Here is a 2,716-nt window from a genome sequence, read left to right as displayed (position 1 = left end):
ATTTCATGATCATCGATGATGAGATAAATTGGAAAGCTACAGTTAACCACTACAAGGAAGGGCATTGCTTCGGCTTCTTCGAGATTCGACTCTTGCTTATTTCAATAAATCTGTCCCACAGTAATCAACTCAATCATGCTCCGGGATTCAAATCGCAATCTCATCTCTATGTACACGAAACTTAATAAATTACAAATTCAAGAACGACCGTTCTCGATGGACATCCATGAACAATTTTTTATTTATTTTAATGATTTATGAAATTAAATGGATCATTTCAAAATTAATCGATTTAAAAAATTAAATATCTACATTATAAAAAAAACTTAATAAAATAATTTTATTTACTAAAAAAATATATTTTTGATTATTATCAAATTACTTTCCGAGATAATCCGAATTAGTAAGCTCCACTACTGCCTTTCTTGTTCCAGCTGGAAACGTATCGACAACGCGTGAAATTAATTGATCGGCACGAGAAATTCAAAGCAAGCGTTGGTTTGACTCGCTAGTCTTTTGCCAAGTCAAGGTCTTTCTCTTTCTTACGACTTTGACTTGTAGGAACAAACTTATCCGACCAAATATTATACATAGCTGAAGTCTAAAGGAACGATCCATTCCCAACGCGTTTGCATTTCTAAAACAGAGAGGGGATTATTGTAAATTAAGTGGCTAATTGAATGTTTCGGTAAATTGGAGAAAACTCCCCAAACACAAACTTGACTTTGTGATCAGTCCCCACCCAACAATTTATTTGCATGCAATCCCCAAACCTTAGTTTCAACTCCCCAATTCATGAATTTACAAATCTACCCCCTCCCTCTCTCCTCTTGCTCCCCTTTTCTTAATAAAAAAAGGCAGATAATCATGAATTAAACCAAGCTACGTGCTCTCCCTTTTCTTAATATAAAAAGGCCGACTCCCTCGCTTGATCTCTTTCTCCTTTTCTCTTCTCAAAAACTTTGCACAGAACTCAGTCCTCCTGCCACATGAACTGATCGTTCAACAACCAATTAATCACAAGAACATGTTTCTATTGGCGTAATGCAGCGTATGTACCTTCGATGGAGATCGAGGCGTCTCCAGTCTGAGCTCATGCATCACCCAATTCGTCTTCGCCTCGTTGGGGGCTCTTCCTCTGTAGAACACCAGCGTCTTCGTCATCCCCACTGCGGCGCTCGTCGCCGAGTCGCTGACCTCTCGGTCCTTCCCCGTGGCCTTCCAGTAGCCCGACTTGGTTGCGCGGTTCGTCCGCGATCCGGTCGCGTACTTGCGGTCGCGGAAGTTGAAGAAGTACCACTCGTCCGCCCCCAGCTTGGTCGCATCTGCACAAGCCCGGCAGTCAGTGGACCATGAACAAGCTTAAATAACGATCGATGGACTCACCTGGGAGCTCCCACGGTTCTTGAATGTGCAGGTCAACCTCCACCATAGTCCTTTCCTGGTCACTGACCTTCTTGGAGAGGTAGTGGCACACTAGCTCGTGGTCGTTCGAGTGGAACTTGAACCCCGGCGGCAGAGCGAACGCGATCTCCCTCAGCTCCATGTCTCGAAAGCTGCCTGAGCGAATCGAATTCTCCAGACACATATAAAGGCAGAGAGGAAGGAAGGAAGGGGACGAACCAATTAAGCTCGCTTATAATTCATGCACGAGAGATCGATCGAGCATATGATGATGGGCAACATGAGAGGCGTGCGGATCATAGATCAGTCGACTGACGTGGAGTGCCAGTCGAATCCAAATCGCCTCTGTTCGTGGTCAGTCGACTGAGATTAAATCCCAGTCGACTGAGGTGAGGTTTTCGCGCAGGCAAAGAGAAACAAAGCAGTCGACTGGAATATAATCCTAGTTGAGTCAGTTTCGTCACTGTTCGAGATCAGTCGACTGGAGTTAAAACTCAATCGATTGAAGGTGGGTTTATGGCGAAGAATGGCCAAGATAGTCGACTGGAATGAGCTTCCAGTCGAGTCCAATTTGGTTCTGTGCGGGATTAGTCGACTGGACACAAATTATAGTCGACTAGGAGCATGTTCAGTCGACTGAATATCTGAATCAGTCGACTGATATCAGTTCAGTCAGCTGATTAAAAGTATCAATTGAGTGCAATGCTGAAGGATTTAACCTAAGTTGACAACATATGCTCAAACATGATTAAGGGATCGATATAGTTGGTATGGAATGCCCAACCATGATTTTCGAACCAAATACACATGAATTATATATTGGTCTTCCTCATGGTTGGTCAAATAAATGATCCATAAAAATTCGATCTCTTAGCCCAAAGTAATGCATCATAACAAGCATTATGAACTAAGAGAATGATCCTAGCATCTCTTCCCATCTAAGTTGTACAAAAACACAAGCAAGATATTATCTATGTGTGTAAGAGATGCAATCTAGTTAAAGTGTGAAGATGATCATGGAGTGATTTCTTAACCGACCGAGCACATTCTTAATTCTCGTCTTAGATAGCTAAATTCGGCTTCAGGAAGTGGTTTAGTGAAGATATTGGCTAGATTTGATTTTGATTCAACATAGTTAAGCACAATATCTCTCCTAGTTACATGGTCGCGAATAAAATGATGTTTCACCTCAATGTGTTTTATTCTAGAATGATGAACAGGGCTTCCTCATACCAAGACTCCCTCTTGGACTTCCTCATGCCAAGACTTCCTCTTGGACTTTCTCATGCCAAGACTTCCTCTTGGACTTTCT

General features: G+C 42.3%; 1 pseudogene; it reads right to left on the bottom strand.

The window, feature by feature from the left end:
• Nucleotides 1-901: 901 nt before the first annotated feature.
• LOC141816575 (protein CUP-SHAPED COTYLEDON 2-like) lies at nucleotides 902-1,546 on the bottom strand (annotated as a pseudogene).
• Nucleotides 1,547-2,716: the final 1,170 nt, after the last annotated feature.

This window comes from Curcuma longa, unplaced genomic scaffold, assembly GCF_044706935.1.
Source record: "Curcuma longa cultivar G26 ecotype Majalengka, Jawa Barat unplaced genomic scaffold, ITB_CL_G26_1.1 contig_17300, whole genome shotgun sequence".
In the NCBI taxonomy this organism is placed as follows: Eukaryota; Viridiplantae; Streptophyta; class Magnoliopsida; order Zingiberales; family Zingiberaceae; genus Curcuma; species Curcuma longa.
The sequence above is the reverse complement of the archived record's forward strand: the minus strand, read 5'-3'. Positions and strand labels throughout refer to the sequence as shown.